The following is a 21,014-nucleotide window of genomic DNA, read 5'->3' as shown; positions in this document are numbered from 1 at the left end:
CATCATTCTTTGGAAATCCCTCACTTATATTTTAGGACAGAAGGTCAGTCTTGCAGCCTTAAATATAGAAAAAAAATAAAATACATTACATATCATTCTTAATAATCACTTTTCTTTTTTTGGTTTGCAGAATGTGTCTTAAATAATGAGTCGCTTCACTTTTCCACATCTGAGGAAAGTGTGGCTGCCCTGAGAAGTAAAATTGCTGCTTGTGTCTTGCAGCACACTGTAAGTTTCAAAGGTCCAATTTTCATTAATTCTTTTGTTCCTTAACCATTAAACAGTGTTGGTAAAATGTGATTATTTATTAGCTTGTGAAAACTTGTGATGTTTTAAGAACTTGTTTTATGATAACATTGTTTATTCTGCCTCAACTAGATAACCTGAAGGACCTGTGCCATCTATGTGGGGACAAAAACAATGGCAAAAAAGTGACTAACTGGGTAAGCATTCCAATAAAGAATATTGTCTTTTATCAAACCTTTATTAATCGATGTTTTATTAACAAGTTTCGGGAGGATCACGTTCTAATGATTAATCAAGTCAGCCAGCTGTCAGCAATCAGTAATCAACTGGTTCACTCAATCAGCACAAGTAAAGCCTATAAAAACACACAGTTGACTCACCCTTATTCCTCGACTGTTCTCAGCATTTGGTGTACTGCTTTGCAAAAAGATGTCCCAAATGCAACTTTCAACATCCGATGACGACCTCAACCATGCTCCGCCGCCATCAGCTGGCCCCAGGACAACTTCTCCACCTGATACCGCCTCCGAGCCCCACGTTTCATCTCGTGGGCGCCGGTCGGTACAAACAACTCCTTGCATGCCAAGACGCCGGGGCTTACCCTCACTTCCACCGGCGAGGACTCCAGCTTCCTCCCCGTCCTCCTATCGTTCGGCCGTGCCAACGATTCCGCCTATTGAAAAGTGGACAGTCTTGAGTCTAAGACAAGCGCTGATAAACTCAGATTTTCAGCCCTCGCGCAGGATGACTAAAGTGCAACTTTACAACATGTACGTTACCTTGCAATCATCAAACATCTCTCCTAGATCCACCCCAGGTTCCAAGGCGGCCAGCAGGCCGGGAAATTCTCGCGAGGCCCTGAACTCGCCTCGCCCGACTCTGCAACCTTCCCGTACAAGGTCTGGTTTTCCGCGCGCTTCGGCCCGGAGCGCCAGGATTTCTGCGAGCCTGGGTCGCGCTCCAGATTCCACCGCCACGAGACATCACTCGCCTCTCGCTTCACCTCAGCTTTTCAGCACGGCGCTCCCCGTCGCAGCGCCATTCACAGCTGGGCCCGCCGGCTCACATTCCGCTTCCCAGTTTTTTCCTCCTGCTGTTTCTAACCCCTTTCCTCTGCAGTGGCCTCCGGCTCCCGTAGCAAACGCTAGCGTGAGGTTGCCTCCGCTAGCGGCAGAGGCTCAAACTTTCCACCAGTTTCCTGCGACTAACCCCTCCCCTTTTCAGTGGCCTGCAGCCCAAGCAAGCGCAAGACCACCTCCGCTTGCAACACAGGCTCAGGCATCTCATCCATTTTCTCCTTTACCCTCTGGTGCTTATTTCAATCTTCCTTCTCAAGCCCCACAGGCCGACCTAAGCGTGAGGCTGCCTCCGCCGACAGTCGCAGCCCAGGCTTCTCTCCCTTACAGCTCTCTTCTAAATGCCAAATCACAATATTCTCTTTTCACAGCTTCCCCGATGCCAGTTCCACCAAACGCCATCGCTCTGGAGCCTCCCCCGGTGACTCAAAACATCCGAGCACAGATTATGGCAGGTGCGGATGTAGATCTCTCACATTTACTTTCTCTTTTTCCCGTATCCGATTCCAACCGTCAGTTAGACTGCGGGGATTTTTCAGTCACTTTAAAAAATCAAAATACACATTCGTCACGTTTACTTTCTTTTCCAGAGTTTTCAATTGCTTTCAGCCACTACACAGACATCATTTGCTCAGCCTTCCCCCATAGGCGACGCGAACTGAACGACTATTTAGCACTGATAGCCGAGCTCGCGTTGTCCTACGGGGGAGGGCACTTTTACACTTACCACAAACTCTTTTCAGCAAAATGCGCCGTTAGGGTTTCTCAGTGGAACCAATGCCTTTACTGGGGAGCACTGGACACTGACTTACACAGTAGAGTCTTCCTCGGCTGCAGGAATATTTCCTGCGCGGTCTGTAGGTCAGTGTCGCATCCCACGACATCGTGTCCCCAAGTTAACCCCTTCGTTTCTCCACGCCCTGAAACAGCTCCAGTCAAATCCACTAGCTACACACCAAGACCGGCGACTAGCAACCTTCACGAGGCTAAATTCAGCTCCAGAGCACTCACAGACAACAAACAGCCTTGCAACAATTTTAACATTGGCAAATGCACCAGGCAGCGTTGTCGGTACTTGCACATATGCAGCTTTTGCGGCAGTGCTCATGCCTGTCCCGTATGCCCTAAAGATGTCATATATAAAGATGTCAATAAAAAATCTAGAAATTATTTATCGACTCCTGTGAATATTTCTCGCCTTTCCATCGAACTAGCTCACCACCCGGACTCCGAATTCACCGAATATCTGCTGTCTGGCCTACTACACGGCTTTAAACCTGGAGTGGTTTGTCCGCTCTCCCAAAACATCATCTGCGATAATCTCCAATCGGCTCTCGCCGAGCCCGACGTGGTAGACAACCTGATTAAAAAAGAAGTTGAGTCAGGCTTTATGATCAGCCCTTTTGAAAATCCTCCTTTCTAAAATTTTCGCATTAGCCCCATTGGAGTGGCTACGAGAAAGTTTTCAGGTAAGAAACGCCTCATAGTCGATCTGTCAGCTCCACATAAGTCCATGTTCCCAAGCATTAACAGCCTGATCCCACTCAACGAATTTTCTCTCAAATACCACGACGTAGATCACGCAATCGACCTGATTAAAATCGTGGGTTGGGGTGCCTGGCTCGCTAAAATTGACATCACTTCAGCTTTTAAAGTGATGCCCATCCACCCGGATTCATGGCACTTATTCGGCGTGCGCTGGCATGAGAAATTTTATTTCGCCGTACGCTTAACTTTTGGATGCAAAAGCAGCCCCAAAATTTTCGACATGCTATCTGAAGCCGTTTGCTGGATCTTGTCAAACAATTACGCGATTCCTCACCTCATTCACCTGCTGGACGATTTTCTAATAATTTCGCCTCCTGGCGCCATTCCAGCAGCCCAGATCCTCACAGTTCAAAAAGTCTTTTCCGAGCTCGGAATCCCCATCGCCCAGGAAAAAACCATGGGTCCCGCTACATCCATCGAGTTCCTTGGCATTAATCTAGATTCAGTTCGATTCCAGGTCTCCCTGCCCAAGGAGAAAATTGATAGGATAATCCTCATCTCATCTATACCCTCGCGGACAGTCCAGAGTGTTCCAAACGCGAACTCCTATCCATGCTCGGCCACTTAAACTTCGCCATGCGCATTATTCCACAAGGCCGCCCTTTCATTTCTCATCTCCTCTCTCTCGCGTCTTCAGTCCACGCACTAGAGGATCTAATTTCCATAACTCCGGCATGCCGCGGCGAACTCGGGCTATGGATAACTTTCCTTAAACAGTGGAACGGCCTATCCTTTTTCTATAAGGATCTAATTTCCTCCCCCCTCGACATCCAGCTGTTCACAGATGCAGCCCCCTCTGTTGGCTTTGGAGGGTTCTACCAAGGTCGCTGGTTCGCGTCTACGTGGCCCCCCCAAATACAGGACACGCTTCAGTCCTCTGCATTTTTCGAGCTCTACCCTCTCGTAGTAGCAGCCTTCCTGTGGGGGAAAGAATGGACTGCTAGCAGCATTGTGACAACGAAGCTACAGTCCAGTGCATTAATAAAGGCCGTTCCCATGCACCCGCACTAATGCCACTTTTAAGACGTCTAACCTGGATTTCCGCATGTGACCAATTTATCTTAATCGCAAAACACATCCTCGGGTCAAAAAACCAAATTGCTGACTCTCTGTCTCGCTTTATGTTTCAGAAATTCAGGATGCTGGCTCCAGAGGCGGACGAGCTCCCAACTCCAGTACCTCATTATTCGGAATTAATATTCCCATAACTCACCCGCAAAAATCCCTCCTCAACAGATCGCTCGACACCATTCTCCAAGCTGTTTCCCCCAGAACTCTCCAATCCTATGTGACCGCATGGAGATGTTTTAAAGCCTTCCACCTTTCTTATAACATGCCATTCCCTGATTTTTCCCTCCTTACAATAACCTCCTTTATCTCTTACCTTGACAGCGTCAAAAACCTCCAAGTCGGGTCCATCAAAAGTTATTTAAGTGGCATCCAATTTTTTCACAAATTGATCCACGGCGCCCCCTCTCCGGAAATAAATAATTCACAAACCTCCCTCTTGATTAAAGGCATCCAACGATCCCAGCCCACCCGCCCAGATACCAGACAACCCATAACTTTAGATATTCTCACTAAATGCATTCAGACCCTCCGCACAGGCTACCGATCCCTCAATACCTCCCGCACACTCGACGCCATGTTCATTCTAGCCTTTTTTGGTTTCCTAAGATGCTCTGAACTGGCTATCACTTCCAGATTTGACCCAAAAATCCACCCAAACATCTCAGATCTCTCAGTGCTTGACAACGAAACAATCTCGTTTCTGATTAAACAGAGCAAAACAGACCAAACCAAAAAAGGCCACTTCATATATATTTTCAACCTCTCGTCACCAATTCAACCGTTCCAAACTATATTAGCCTACCTCCAACTGAGAAACTCTCATGCAAAATCCCCTCTCGAACCCTTGTTCATCGACGATTCTAACAAACCTGTGACACGCTTTTGGTTCCAAAAACACCTAAAATCTGTTCTCCAACTTTCAGGCATCCCAGCAGAGAATTTCTCCAGTCATTCCTTCCGCATTGGAGCAGCAACCTCAGCAGCCCAAAAAGGCCTCTCTCAGCTACAGATCCAAGTGCTCGGAAGATGGTCCTCAGACGCGTTCCAAACTTATATCAGAACTAATCGTTTCCATGTCAAAAAAGCCCACCAAATCCTCATTGGTTAAAAAAAAAAAAAAAAAAAACCTTTTTCGAGTATCCATTCCATGCCTTCTCGTTCTTCATCCGGCAAATATTGATCTCCCAGCGGACATAGCGAGAGCCTTCCTGGTCGAGCTTCTATGTCTTCTCTGTCTCCGTCCAGCAAGTATTGATCTCCCAGCGGACCCAGAGACAGCCTTCCCAGTCGAGTAATTATATCTCCTCTTTCTCCGTCCAGCGAGTATTGATCTAGCGGACACAGCAAGAGCTTTCCTGGTCGATTATTTATGTCTATTATTTCTCCGTCCAGCGAGTATTGATCTCCCAGCGGACCCAGTGATGGCCTTCCCGTTCGAGTATTTATACCTCCTCTTTCTCCGTCCAGCGAGTATTGATCACCCAGCGGACACAGCGAGAGCTTTCCCGGTCAATTATTTATATCTATTCTTTCTCCGTCCAGCGAGTATTGATCTCCCAGCGGACCCAGAGACAGCCTTCCCGATCGAGTACGTGTATCTCCTCTTTCTCCATCCAGCGAGTATTGATCTCCCAGCGGACCCAGAGATAGCCTTCCTGGTCAGGTATGCATATCTCCCCTTTCTCCGTCCAGTGAGTATTGATCTCCCAGCGGACTCAGCGAGAGCTCCCTTGGTCGAGCATCTTCATCTCCTCCTCCATCCAGCGAGTATTGATCTCCCAGCGGACTCAGCGAGAGCTCCCTTGGTCGAGCATCTCCTCCTCCATCCAGCGAGTATTGATCTCCCAGCGTACTCAGCAAGAGCTCCCTTGGTCGAGCATCTTCATCTCCTCCTCCATCCAGCGAGTATTGACCTCCCAGTGGACATAGCCTAACCCTCCCAGTAAAGCATCTATGTTTTTCTTTCAGGACTGGTGAGGCTTACCGATGCCGGGACCTTTGCCACAAGAACCCTCCCGTTCGGACACCGCGAGCTCTCCCAGCCAAAACTACCAGGCTCTCCTTGAAATGCCAGCCCGCCAATCTCTGCGCTCTTTTCGGGGGGTCTTTAAGCAGGCGGCTGTCCTTTACTTACTTTGCTTTTTGGGGAGTACTCTGGGTTCGGGCCCAATTTCCGAGCTCGGAGCCCTCCCCCCGGACAGCACGCCAAATACGCATAACTATTTTTATTCTCTGATCATTAGTGAGTGTGAACTCGTGAATCGATGTTTTATTAACAAGTTTCGGGAGGATCACGTTCTAATGATCAAACAATCAAGTCAGCCAGCTGTCAGCAATCAGTAATCAACTGGTTCACTCAATCAGCACAAGTAAAGCCTATAAAAACACACAGTTGACTCACCCTTATTCCTCGACTGTTCTCAGCATCCCTCCACCACCCCATCTCCTCACACTTGCCTAATTATCTTCCTAAACAGAGATACGGGGGGAGTACTCTGGGTTCGGGCCCAATTTCCGAGCTCGGAGCCCTCCCCCCGGACAGCACGCCAAATACGCATAACTATTTTTATTCTCTGATCATTAGTGAGTGTGAACTCGTGAAATGTATCATATGAATTGAAGGTGATATAATAATGTTCATGTAAGTATTGTTTGATATGGATTACAGAAATACCTATGCTTGACTTCAAAATGTGTTTGTCAACATGTTTAGATTGGCTGTGATATGTGCCCACGCTGGTTTCACTGCAGATGTGTTCAACGTACAAGAAAAAACAAAACATACATCTGCCCAGTTTGTCAACCTTAATGTAAGGTTTGAGGTGGTAATTTTCTTTTTTCTGAAATCTTCATTGTACATTTCTTACAATTTATTTGCCAGGTGATATGAACTACTTATGCTTCTCTTTCTTTGTTTCTCTGTTAGTGTGTCTTGGTTTTTGTACGTATCACCATTTTCCCCTTGCCTGAAAGTCTTTTTTTTTTTGGTTGCTTCTAAACCTTTAAAGCCCTTTCTGATTTTTTTTTTTTTTTTTTTTTTTTGGTTGCTTCTAAACCTTTAAAGCCCTTTCTGATTTGTTTATGTTTTTTTTGCCTATTTCCTATCTCGACTCAGCTTGATCACCCGGTTTTTGACCCCCTGCTCTCGTCCTGGAATATTGCCTTTGCTTCATCCTTCATAATGTTGGTCCGCTACTGATTTTGACCCCAGCCTGTTCTTTGGATTTTGCCTCTGTCTCGCCCTCTTACTTGATGGCTCGGCTATCAATAATTTTATGTTCTTTTTTATTGTTTTCATTCAACGTTTTGACAATAAATCCTGTTCTAAATTGATCTGCTCTTGGGTCCTGTTGTCTGAACCTCCCTAACAACTTTAGCTGGGTCAGAGACTCAAGACACTCATTCTGGAGACTCATCTCATCCTGTAGACTACCTGCAGAAAAGCACAAGTGTGTAGTTTCAATAGTAAGTATTTTACATAGGGGGGTATGATTTTGGCAGCCCTGCCGAATTCACACCCCCAACTCTGAGATCACTTTAGCTGGGACAGAGACACAAGACACTCATTCTGGAGACTCATCTCATCCTGTAGACTACCTGTAAAAAAACTGTATTAATTTAAATTCAATTGTAAGTATTTACCATAGGGGGGTATGATTTTGGCAGCCCTGCCGAATTCACACCCCCCCACTCTGGGATCACTTTAGCTGGGTCAGAGACACAAGACACTCATTCTGGAGACTCATCTCATCCTGTAGACTACCTGGCAGAAAAAGTGTGCAGGTTGAATAATAAGTATTTGGTAACACTTTACAATAAGGTTCATTAGTTAACTACATTAGTTAACATGTACTAAGAATGAACAATACTTCTTCACCATTTATTAATCTTAGTTAATATTAATTCCAACATTTACTAATACGTTATTAAAATCAAAGGTTGTATTAGTTACCATTAGTTAATGCACTGTGAACTAACATGAACGCACAATGAACAGCTGTATTTATATTAACTAACATTAACAAAGATTAATAAACACTGTAACTAATGCATTGCTCATCATTAGTTCATGTTAGTTTAGTTAATGCACTTACTAATGTTAACTAATGAACCTTATTTTAAAGTGTTACCAAGTATTTTAAAAGCACAAGTGAGGAGGTTTAATAATTATTATTTTACATAGGGAAGTATGTTTTTGCAGCACTGTAGTTTTTATAGCTATAGAAAATGTGCAGGCAGCAAAGTCAAATGACATATTTGTCAGCATTCCATTTAGTAATGATGTTCATGTTTTGGTGTAGGCTACCCTTACGAAACTAATTGTTTTACGACAAAAAACACTGTAGTGCTTAAAAAAAACAAAAAAAACAACACTGTTTTACAATACTGTAGTAAAAACACTTTACAAGCGAAAAATCTGACAGATCATACGAGTTTGGTCAAATATATGATCAAAGAGGAAAAAAAAAAGAATAAATACATGATCAAAAATCAACAAACAAATTTCTATCATGTAATTTCTTACGTCGTCTGATTACTGTCTGTTTTCGCAAGTGGCGGCGGCACAAATTGACGTCATGCGCGTGCTCGCGAGGGGAGTCAGATTCTGGCAGGGAGTCGGAATTCGGCACAGCACCTGTTTCGCGTGACTCACATCAGTTTCGGTAGCGCACCGCCTAGTGGAGAACTTCGGAACAGCAGCTCATCAAATACCGAATTTAACAAAATGATGATATTGTACCGTTTGAAATGTATTATATACCAGTATTTTTGCAATACCGGTATACCGCACATCCCTATGAGGGAGTTAAAAAGACGCATCACTAAATTCTGCGACTGTGCAAAAGAGTCTTGAAGTTCAGAAGTTGAGATGAAATAAACTCCAGTAGGACTTGTGCCGTGATTCCGACTTGGGAGCATGATTCTGATTTCTTCTCTTTTTTTTGTTTTTCTTTTTATATCTGAAGCATGGCAATTGAACCATCATACTGGACTTGGAAACATAAATCCAGGGCAAGAGTAAAAGAGCAATTGGATTCCATTCAGTCTGAATTTAATGTTCTGGATGGAGATAATGTTATTGATGAAGATGGAGTCATTTATGAAGATGGAGTCGTTGAGGATTTTCCATGTGATGTCGAAGAGATAGATTTAGAGGCAATATTGTCTGATGAGTATTTGATCTTTGATTCCGATTCTGAGAGTAAAACAAATATAAATCATTTAGAAGATAAATTGACAACATGGGCACTCAAAGAAAATGTTACACACAGTGCTTTGAACAAATTATTATGAATTCTTAAGTGCCATCACCCATGTCTGCCATTAGATGCTCATGCTATTTTGAAGACCACACAATCTGAAGTATGACTCTCCAAGAAAAGGCTGGCGGGACATATCACTACTTTGGGATCCTGCCGTCGATGAGGTCGACCCTAGAGGCATATCGCAGTAACTTGACCAGCGGAATGTGCCTTAAACTTCAGATCAATGTCGATCGCTTGCTATTGTTTAGAAGTTCATCAACTCAATTTTGGCCAATACTTGGGTTTGTCTAAAATCTCCCCAACCATAAGCCATTTGTGATTGCCCTTTTTGCTGGAAATGGGAAACCTGAACTTTATAAGTACATGGAAGATTTTGTTAAATTGTACGGGACATGTGAATGTCTTTTATTTATTCCACAAGTTTTTAAGTCTTCTTGCCTTGTAACATTACTCACACTCAAAATCCATATAGTTAGTTTATCACTGTTTATTCTTCCAAATCAACAAAGAGTCACGTTTCTTACATACAGCATAATCCTCTTCAGCGATGTCTTCTCAACTACTTGTTTGTAGAGAAACTACACTTATATGACCATTTATGCTATAATAAACGGTCAAAAGCTTTGTGTTCTTTTACTGCACATCCACAGAGAGAACAAATATAAAGTAAAGAAGTATATTCAACAGGAAATTAATAATTAACATAAGATTGTATTATATCAGCTTTGACCAACGTGGCTCAACCAATCAGAATCAAGGACTGGAACTATAAAATAGTTTTCTAACATTTATTTGAATAATTTAAATAAATTCCTTTGGTTTAAAGAACAACTATAATGTTTGAGTCTGTATGTAAAGAAATCAAGTGTGCTCCCATCAAACAAGTCCATAATTACGAGTGTGATACCGCTAACAATTGTCTTGCTGCACACATGCAGCTTACACTAACTTTACACCAAAAACACTATGCAGCCAGATGGCTGTAACACGTAGTTTTCACTCTTGCGATCACACACAATAACACCATGAAGCAGGAGGGGGAACACAAGCTTCCACACAGCTTATATCCATCCGACGAGTCCATCAGCCCCGCCCTCCAAAACAGCTGCACCTGTAACACTTAATTAAGGGAAAGGAGAGAGAGCATACACGCTAAAGGAACAAGAACCCACACACTCACTTATTCAACACTTTAACATTTACGTTCTGACACGTAACAGTTCACAGCTTAATTTTAAAGCAAAAACAATTTGTCAGTGGCTTTATAACATGTTAACACCGAATTAATTTACTCATGGACAATAACTAATAGAGAACTTGTATCTAATGAAGTTAAGTCAACCATACCTACCATTTTGATTTGTGGTGATATCTCTGTGTCACATACACCATCCCTTTTGATGTTCCCAGTTAGAGCAGTCACGATAACAACTTTTTGTTGTGCGATATATTGCACCAAAATTAATTGCGATAAACGATATTATTGTCATTTTCAGACAATTTTATGCCACTGATTACCTATGACAATATAATAGCATTATAATGCAAGTACACTGTTTCAAAGAACATTTATTCTCATTCTATTCAATATTTAGACATTGTGAAATGTAAAAAAAAAATAAATCCCAAATAAATAAGACAAGTAAATAAATACACATTCTTAACAAAAAAGTGTCAGGTATCAAAAACAAGATCAAAACAAAGAAATATGTCAACTTAAACTTTTAAAGTGTCTCAGACAAAGGCACAGATGCATCAACAGGACATGTATTTAAATGCTGGTTTTTCGACCGTGCATAATGGCTGCATCTCTTTGGCTAAATAGTAGTGTAGTGCCTGAACGCGTTCATATTTGAGTGAACTGAAGAATGTACTGTTTTACTGCCTGATGAACGTTACTGTGAACGCGTTCATTCTGGTGTCTGCGAATGCACGCTCTATCAGTTTAAACTCTTACCTTCGTACAATAGGGTGCCGATTTGTATAGAGCCTTCCAGGCGAAAACCCGGCTAAAACACACGTAAACAGGCCTTAAACACACAACCTGGCAACACTAACCGCGCCGCGGCCACCGTCGACAAAGCAGCGAGTGAGGAGATGTATGATCATTTAAACGGATTTTATGAGGTCAGTGCGGATGGGAAAAAAAAATCTAATATCAGCCTAATAACAGCCTAATAAAAAAATAACAATAACAGCCTAATAAAAAAAACAGCCTAATAAAAAAAAAGCTCACAACATGGAAAAAAGAACTATAAATTAACTAGTTTTTTTGAAGTATGAGCTATGAACTGAACTAATTCATTTTAAAATGTGTGAACTGAACTTTGAACTAGTTCGTGTAGAAAGTGAAATTTACCAACACTGAGAGTTACGCTATCCGTGAGTGTGCGCCATTTCGCGCTGTCACGTTTATTGCTATATTTGCACTGTCGGGACGGGAAAATGCATCTGCAACATAACTGTCTGGAAGAAGGCCCCTCTCCAACTCCAGCTGCTGTTGTTGTTCCCAGGTTGAAAAACTGGGTGGGATGGTTATGTGTTTAGGTGCGATTTTAAGTTTGTTGTGTTGCCTCATCGCGTTGCTGTTTTAAAACACAGTCGACATACCCGCTCGTTCACGTTTATCTCTTCTCTCTCGTTTGGCTTAAGGCAAAATGTTCCCACACCGGAGCTGAAGATTGTGGCTTTGAAATCAATTCCATGTTGGACTCGTTCTTCCTAACTGTCTGGCTCGCTGTAGATGTCACGAGAACACTTTAAAATGCAGTTTTGGTTCACGCCTTCTCTTAACCTGCCGGTGTCCGCTCTCTCCCTGTGTGTGTGTGTGTGTGTGGTGGACGCGTGCAGACAAGATGACAGAGGCAGCGCGATCAACTAAAGTGCTCATGACATTCATTTTATTGTAAAAATGAATCTAATTTTTATTCTTAATAGTAAAACAAATGATCTGTTGCAATATATCGCGGCACCAAAAATGATCGCACTGGTTTCCATATATCGTGCGATAAGTCGATATATTGACTATCGCGACAGCTCTCCCAGTAACAATTCGTAACACCATTCTTGCATAAACCGGGTGGCGGTCCTCCTTAGGCAATGCTCACAGCGAATATTTCGTCTGCAACACTGAAGATACTGTTTTATATATGGACAACAGTTATTGGCTATATTTATATATACCATCATGGTATTCAAAACTTTTCTTTTATCTGCAATGATTTAGAAGGAATTGTGCAAATATAAAGTAAACCCAAAATCCAATGGCAAACACTTGAACAGCTCATTATCCAAATCAGTGACTACGTTTACATGCAACCAATTTTTGGGTTTTTGTCGGGTTAAGGTCACTATTCAGGTTTCTGAAACATTAGGAATAACCCATTTACATGCGTGAGCAGGGACAGTTTCTCCTGTATACATGGAATTGCAATATCCTGATGTAAACAGCGACGCGCGGTTAGCGTCTGGACGTACAAACAACCTTAAGACGCAATATGCGTCATTTCCGATTCTTCTTCCTGTATCCAAAGACAACAGCAGCACGCGGATAATGAATAGTTCGAGGCCTTTGTTTGCGCTTTGATGCTGGTAACGTTACTGACCTCGCTCCAAAAGTATGCTGTGTGTCGCCTGGTCTCGCTATGTATACTGCATGCAGATTTTTGTATGCGCCAAGAAGTTTCTCTACTCAAAAGACCAAGATACCTTGCAAATATGCCGATACGCGTTTACATGACCAAACATTCGGGTTAGAAAAGGGGTACCCCAGGTATAATATCCCTGTTTTTAAAATCTGGGATATGAGCATTTTCGGGTTTTTGCTGGTGTTTACATGGCCGTTCGCGACCGGGTTATTGCTAATATCCCGGTTTTGAATGGGTTATTGGCTGCATGTAAACGTAGTCATTGAGGGAGTACTTCAGTGTTTTTCCTTTCTTCGCATCACCTTCAAAGAGATGTTTTTCAATCCCAGCAACCATAGCTAAATACAGGGAAAAAAAGATGAAATATCATTAGGCTAGAGAGAGGGGCATTAAAAAACGGCACAACAGTGATATTTCAGATACAGACCATGTATTTTTAGAATAATGAAATCTAGGAATATATAAAAAATTAACATGTCAACTAAACTACAACTACATGTCATCTGTGCTGCTATATACATATATATATATATATATATATATATATATATATATATACATACATACATATATGCTTTTTGAACAGAAGTAATGAACAGTCAGGTAGGTTACCATGAGATATGATCCAAATCAGAGCGGATCCAAATCATTTTTTCTGGCACTCCATCTGGACTGTTTTTTGCTTGAAAGCTAAAATATAATAACCCTCCTGTTACCCTCAAATCTGATAACATTTTTCACCGACTGGGGTCAATTTGACCCCAGTAATTTGAACCTCCACAATATGATGTTTGTTTGTTTTTTTTGTTTTTTTGTTTTTTTTACAAAGGTTTGTCTTAGGTAATTTATGTCTTTGATGACTATTTGAGTAACCTTTTAAATTGACACCCCAAAGATAATAGGAGGGTTAAAAGGACACTTCACCCATTTGCATTAAACTTTGTATCGTTAGAAACCCAGTCATATTTTTGAATGGTCATGCATTATTCCCTCATTTTCCCCTGAGACAGGAGAAATACGGATTTCAGTGTTGCAGTTCCTGCTTACAATGATGTAAAAATCTTAATTTTGCATCATTGTAACCAGGAAGTCCTATATCTCTGTATAGGGATTGAGACTACTCACTCATTCTTCATTTTTCCAGGGGGTGGGACTCTCTTACGCTAAACACCTATTACAGATCAGTGGGTGGGACTTCACTTGCAGAAACTGAAAGCAATATCCACCATCTTGTTTGGAAGCTAAGGTAACACGCTGTGGAGCCAGATGGGAAGTTAAGACAATGGCGTAAGGTACTCAATATGATATGGAAGAAAAGCTGATGCTCGACCCAGATGTTCGTGGCTACTTTTACCATATGGCTAGCAGTGCTGGTGCGCGTATATGCATACCTCATAGGTGGTGTTCTGAATTAGTGGGAGTGGCTTGCGAAGCTGTGCATCGTGGGAGTTTTTGTTGTCTTGCAAATGCGCCCTAAAGTTACTTTCTGTCTTTTCTCGGTCAAGACAGCACCAAATTCCTAATTTCTATTACATTTTGACTACATATATGACCCACTTTCAATATACCCTTTTACAGTTGGTAAACATGGTGACGTTTTTTTTGTGGGCGGAGCTTAGGTGGAGGCAGAAAGATCCATCTGGCCGCTTCACTTACGCTAGTTAGCAAGGATTGTTAGCTTGTTTTTTAACAATGACTGGAGAAAATCCGATATTATCTTAATGTGTAAGGTCACTCAGTGTCCAGGACCGCGATTGTTATTTCCAAAAGTTATTTTTAACGGACAGAACCAGATTGGCCGACCCGAAGCCGCCTACACGCTCACTCAATGCATGGATGATCTGACAGGATTATAACGTTACGTTACCTCGGGTGAGTGGCCTGACTTCTACACCTACCTTATAGAGAAACCGATCGTAAAGAGAAACTGAGGGCGTATAAATCTTTAGATGCCTATATGGTCCTGTACAAGACTTGTGTGTACAATCCGCAGTTCTGCCGAGCCAGCGCCGAGACCACGACAATGTAAAGAGTGACATTACGGTGCGATATTAATGATGTGAATATTTTCTAGAAATAAAAGTTCCAGACACAGCATATTCATTTTTCATCAATTCTTGCACCAAACAACACAACAAGATGACATTTAATAATACTAACAATAATTTAAGCTCCTTATTATGTAGCCAAATCTGTGCTGTTTTGTACTGGCCGCCTCCAGTTTTCACTTTGTTTTGCCTCCAGCTAGCGCTGTGACGTAACTGTGACGTCAGCGCAAAAGGGGTCTATAAAGATGTTCCCACGGGTGAAAAGATACATAGTTTTACCTCAATTTCAGAGTTTTCTGAGTTGTGCATGCTGTCACACTTGTCAACAACATGCAAAGCCAGTGTCTGAAGGGGCATCAGAGTCTTGCATTTTTTACAAGTTGCCTTTGGCATTCATGCAAATTCAGGTGCATCTGGTGGCAGTGGTGTCATGTCAAGCACATCCTGCAACGCCACGACGTACAGCAAGTTCTTCCCACCACTAGAAGCACTTTTGATCACTGATCCTGTATACCCCTTTGCCTCCAATGATATTACACATATTCTTTCTCCTTCCATTCCCACCTACAGTATATGCAAGTAATACAACAACTGAAAAAGAGAATAACTACGGTATAATTCATTAATGTTTTCTGTACTGAATGGACTAATTTATATTACTTAATTTAAACATCAAATGATTGAAATGAAGAAGCCACCTATCTTCCAAATCATTCATCTTTTGAGTACGCTTCCCGCAGCAAACTTGATAACTATGTTAAGGTTAAAGAAAACCCTTAAAAAACTGACACAACAAATAATGCCACTCAGAATCATAGACAGTAAAAGAAATGGACAGAGTGATCTCATTGGAACCCGATTGAGACGATTGAAGCCCGTTTTTGGCGATTTTTTAGCACTTCCGTCCCTGACGCGCAGACTCAAACAGAGCTTGACGATGTAGTGGGACGTGAGTGACCCGTCTGTCTTCTAGTACTGTGGCGTGAGAAATCTGAATCATTCCCTTCCGAAACATGCAGAGGCAGAGAGTGTGAATAGGAGCTGTCCATGAGCTAGGAGAAGGAGACAATTTTGCTAGGTATTCTGATTAATTCTTTTGTGATTTTGCCTCCACGTTTCCCCGTTTGCGCGCGAGCTTCTCGTCCTGTACGGTAATCTCTCCACGTGCGACAGAGAGTCGCGTGGGTATGACACAATCGTTAGCCTACTTTCACTAAAACTGCTTCTACGGGGCCATAACATAAGCTACAAGGTAATGGAGCATTTTATACATTGTCGTGTTTCTTTAGAAATAAATAAAGGACAAATTCTTCAAACATCTCAGGTGTAAAGTTATTCGCTGTCAAAGTGACGCCAAAATGAATGGGAGTCAATGGGAATGCTAACGCAAGTGAAGTTCTGCTACAAGATGTCAGCTCCCGCGAGGCTTCAACTTCCGGTCGATGGATTACCCCCTTGCTCAGAATATGCATTTGCTTAGGATCGAGTTCCTCACCTCTGCATGTGTTGTATCCGATGTCAAGGACAGGGTCCCCTTTCCTAGCCCTGCTTGCATGAGCTGCAGCTCTTCAGATATAGACGGGGTTGTATCAGATTTAGAGCCCAGCAAAGACAGAACAATCAAACGTTTTCTGCGCTTTTGCTGGTACTGTTAAACTTTGACTTCTGGGAAAATGTCTTGGTAACGCTTCCTTTTACAGTCCAGTTACCCATGTAAATACTATGTACTTAATTTGGTAACTACAAATACTGGGTAATAACTAGTACTAACCCTGAACCTACCTCTAAACCTACCCCTGTTCCATGTACAGTAGGTAATCAACCAGAATGGGGTTTTTTACCGCCGCAGTTCTGGCGCGGCGGCGCTACAATCACAGACTTTGAAAAGTGTCCGTTTTTTGTGTAATCTCCTGCAGCCACAGATGGCAGATTAATTCAAGTGAAACATAGTTAAATTAATTAATGAATTAATTAATAACAATACTGAAATTAAATTGAATAAATAATGAAAACATAAAACATTGCAGTAGAAACATATTAGGCTACATCAGGCTTTATAACCATACGCTATAAGACGATAGCGTATCAGCAGTTTAATGGTAGCTCTGTTGGTAACGCGTCAACCTCGACTTCATGGATCTCCAAACGACCCGAGATCGAACCTGTTCTGAACCATGCTGTTGGCTGACAGCTTTTGTTTTACCGTTCTTGAAGCTTAAATAGGTAGCTGTTTATTAGCGAGTTTATTAACTGTTTATTTCTTTAAAGTGTCCGACATAATTTGCCACTGCTCATTGAGAGCTGAGGTCGCAGATTAATTGAAGATTAACATTGTAGTTAAACGAATTCATAATCACAATAGGCCTACTGAAAAAAGTAAATTCAAATGAAATAAATGTGAAGTAAAAATAGGCCTCTATTATTCCATCAAATTTAAGCAACTACACTTCAAACATTAGGCTGTGTGCCCAGTTTTTCTAGGCTAGCTATAATTTAGAAAGGCTGTGTCAATAGGTTACTTTTGTTTTACTTATCTTAAAAGATTTACAATCTTTTACTTTGTGTTAATTCAATTTGTTATTTATTAACTGAAACATAAGAGTAATAATTTAAATCAATGATCATAAAATTAAAACATTTTCAGGGCTTGCAGTTAGGCTACTAAACCATGTTACTCTGCAGTATTTTTGTGCATGTCAAAATGCCTACCGCGGCAAAAATAAACCAGTCGCATTAAAGTCGTTTGGGACATTGTGCAAAACAGCAGCAATTGCTGAATTTTAAAATGTAAGTTTACTATCTGTTTATTAAAAAAAATTTTGTCTCTCTACTGATAGGGGTCTGTTTTCATCCAAACGATTTCTGTCAACAATAGTGGAATGATTAAAACATTGTATAATGTGATAAATAATAATTAAAAGCAGAAGACTGTTTACATTCAAATGACCAACAATAAAATTAGTAGCCTTATTATTTACATTCTTGTGTTCCTCATCCTGGAACTGTAAAATGAAGAGGTGTTCATGGTCTGATGACAGTTTAATTTTTAAAAGAAGTTCAGATAAAGTTATGTGGCACTAGTCTTTTTTTTTTTACATGGCTGTGAAATGTGGGTGGGGTTGCACACGTGTTTAATCAAAGGTTAATCAAAGATTTTTTTCCGTAGGGTATTTGTCTTTGTTTTTTATCTAAGGTTGCGGTATTTTGTTTGATTTAAAGTTGAATTTCGTGGATATTCTGACACTAATGTGGTAAAACCAGAAATTATGTTTTGCTAAATGTCAAATAACCCGTTAACGTTAGCGTTAATTTAGTTCTGGCATGTTAGGCATGAATGTCTTGAGTATTTTTTTTACAGATATTTCTTCCCGAGCACATCCGGTAACCAGTTGTGATAAAGTGCAGTAGTTTTACTTACGTTAGTGTTTTTGGAGCAATTGAAAGCGTTCAAACTAAAGCTTCCAGAGGAATCGTCAAGAAAAGTAAAGGCCAGTTTTAAAGTTTTACAAAAATAAACCATATATTGTTCTTGAATTATTTGAAGAAAAAACGACATAGCCCTACTAAAAACGCCAGCCTAATCTCAGGAGATGGTTCGAGTACACGTTTAAAAAACGCGGCGCTCCCATTGAAAACAATTGAAAACATACGCCAGGCGTGTGGAAAAACGCTTTGGTGGACACACGGCCGTTTCAAGTGGGGGATGGCGCATATTTGCATTTGAATGTTGTGTTACATTCTAAAACATTTAACGTATGACGCACACACACAACGGAGAAACATTTTAATGGTATATCATAACACACACAGGGCTTACATTCTGCTCTAAAACGAATTACCATTGTGGGATTAATAAAGTTGATTGAATTGAATTCTTAACATTAGACTACTTTGCGAAATTTTGATTCGATAAATTCTTTTTCAGTAGGCCCTAATACATTTGTAGGGCTGTAAATTCAGTATGCTTTACCAATGCTATGTATTCAATTAAAGTTCCAATAGGTCTGATCTCTAGGTATTTTCTTCCAAAACAAAGAATTAAAAGTTGGACTGCACAGGAAAAGGATAACTTTTGAACAGGGAGACAGGTTAAAAATGAAAGCAATTCATAAGGAGATTAGACAGATAACAAATAGTTGTAAACAGAAATATAAACTGCATATTGAGGCGAAAATGAGGGTGAATAACCTGAAACAATTATGGCAAGGAATGTTTACAATGATAGGGAAAGGCAGAGAAGAAAAGGCACATAGATACAAATGGAGATGATCAAGCATTGCAGATGAACTGAATGATTTTTATGCACGATTCGAAACACCAGACTTTCTTTTGGAGCGTGATACCATTAGACAGCAGATACAGTACGGTATTGGTATATGGTATGGTACTGCTATTACAGCAGATGAGGTATGTAGAGTTTTTAACAAAATTGATTGATTGAAAATACAAAAGGGATGTGGATGATTATCAGCAAGGAAAGGTCTACAACTTCCTGTGCTCTGACAATATCCAACCTTCCTCTAGGAGACGCCAGACCACTCAGCACATAAGCAGCTCATTTGCATTTAAGGACGTATAACAGCTCATTTTTAATCAGGCCCCAAAAATCACATTTTCAAATGGTTATAATAAATTAACTGTGTGGTATTTTGAGCTGAAACTTCCCAAATACATTCTGGGGACACCCGAGACCAATATTACATCTTGTAAAAAGGGGCATAATAGGTGCCCTGTAAAGAACTGGTGGGTCGTTTAGTGGTTCAGCGTTTCACCGCATTCAAGCAGTTTTCAAACGTTTTACTGTGGCACATTCCTCATATGTACAGTGACGTTATGGCCCTAAAACTGAAATCACTCCCATGGTACTTCTTGAGGTGGATGAGAAGGTTTCTGCAGATATGGTGAAAGCAGTGCAGTACATCTAACAGCGATATGTTCCTTACATTTCTGATCTAGAAAAAGAAAACAAGCTGGTGATCAACTGGCTGGTGATCAACTGACCAAGCAGAATGCTGATGCAGCCATTAGAGGTAAAGCAAATGAAGACTCATCATTTGAAAGATTGGAAGGACTTGTTCCAGTTATTGCGGATTTTCGTTGTTCCATGAACTTCAATGATGTGATTTTTAAAAGATTCTACAGTCCTAGTTCACAGTGTGATTTTGGTTCTTTTTTCCACCTGAGAAATGTTGTCCACAGGACCAATGTGACTAAATCAGCTTTGGGGGACAACTATAGGCCATGCAACACTTTCATTCAAGATGTGCTGGACGCATCGATCATTGCCATTGTTCTACATCATTTCTCTTTACGCACACAGGATGACATGCCAGTATCCATGTCGACCTCTTTTCTGTTAAATGAGGAGAAGCAAGATCGGTTTGATGAACAAATCCTAAACATTGTTGACACATACATTCTCAATGAATCTCCAGAATTTCATAACATGTTGAGTCCTCCACAGAGTACAGTTGTACCTCAACCAATTGTGTGTCACATGCCACGGTGGCGCAGCCATCCACCTTTTAAAAGACAACATGAGGACCATGGCATTTCTGTGTGTGATCACAAAGACAAAAATGGTGCCAGTGCTGTAGAACAGCACCAAGAAGAAGATTGTGTTTTCAATTATAACAGTGCCTTTCTAAAGATGGGGCTTTTGGAGCGTGTCTTCCTAGACTCTGTGAGGGGGTGATGGAAAAAGGATCTGCCGCCTTTGGAAATTTAAAATGCTTAATTTTAAAGTCGGCCCAGAGACACACGTACAGCTTGGAGGCACTGAAATTACAATTTGACATTCGAGCAATGCTGAGTCCACGAGTTGCCCACAGAATGATGTGGAACAGAACTGTAATGTGGCATTGGATCTGAATTGCGAGCATTATGTTCGTTACACAAAGGATGCCATCTCACATTTGGGTGCGAATGTGAATTTTCAAACTGCGCAGCAAATCAGTAGAACCCTTCAAAGGCAGAGACAGTTAATGGATAACTTTGATGCTGAAGTTCAACTAAGTCCAGAGTCTGGGAAAAACACAATGGCATCCAAGGACGAAGACATCGATGCAATGGTCACTGTACTAAAACAACAAGAAATCTACAAAATCACAT

The 21,014-nt window shown here is 41.3% G+C and overlaps 1 long non-coding RNA gene and 1 pseudogene across 1 annotated transcript; both read left to right on the top strand.

Moving 5' to 3' along the window:
* Positions 1-128: 128 nt before the first annotated feature.
* Positions 129-7,400, top strand: LOC148997405 (uncharacterized). Its single transcript, XR_016146341.1, has 3 exons — positions 129-228; positions 379-443; positions 6,655-7,400. It is a non-coding gene; the product is annotated as an uncharacterized LOC148997405 (long non-coding RNA).
* A 12,321-nt stretch (positions 7,401-19,721) lies between these two features.
* Positions 19,722-20,774, top strand: LOC148997404 (uncharacterized; annotated as a pseudogene).
* The last annotated feature ends 240 nt before the right edge of the window (positions 20,775-21,014 follow it).

The sequence above is a fragment of the Pimephales promelas genome, chromosome 2 (assembly GCF_988280905.1).
Source record: "Pimephales promelas chromosome 2, fPimPro1.hap1.1, whole genome shotgun sequence".
Taxonomy (NCBI): Eukaryota; Metazoa; Chordata; class Actinopteri; order Cypriniformes; family Leuciscidae; genus Pimephales; species Pimephales promelas.
Note: the sequence above shows the minus strand (reverse complement) of the source record. Positions and strands in the feature narration are given on the sequence as shown.